The 236-nt window shown below is 28.0% G+C and overlaps 1 pseudogene; it reads left to right on the top strand.

The window, feature by feature from the left end:
• LOC103610204 overlaps positions 1-236 on the top strand; it is a 24369-nt pseudogene that overhangs the window by 619 nt on the left and 23514 nt on the right.

Here is a 236-nt window from a genome sequence, read left to right as displayed (position 1 = left end):
TTATTCTTCAAATAATGGGATAAAATTGATTCAGAGTATTAGTTACATAATTTATATCCATAATTATTAAATCTCATTATGCATTAACAATCAGCTTTCAGTAAAAAAAAAGAAAAGGAGATAAATATTCTCTTTATATTCTTCCCAGGATGTAGTAGTCTAAATAACAGTCCTATAAGGATGTCTATATCTAATCTTCAGAAACTGTAAATATGTCACCCTTACACGCTACCCTC

This window comes from Galeopterus variegatus, unplaced genomic scaffold (assembly GCF_000696425.1).
Source record: "Galeopterus variegatus unplaced genomic scaffold, G_variegatus-3.0.2 Scaffold10757, whole genome shotgun sequence".
In the NCBI taxonomy this organism is placed as follows: Eukaryota; Metazoa; Chordata; class Mammalia; order Dermoptera; family Cynocephalidae; genus Galeopterus; species Galeopterus variegatus.
This window is presented reverse-complemented; position numbering and strand designations above follow the sequence as displayed.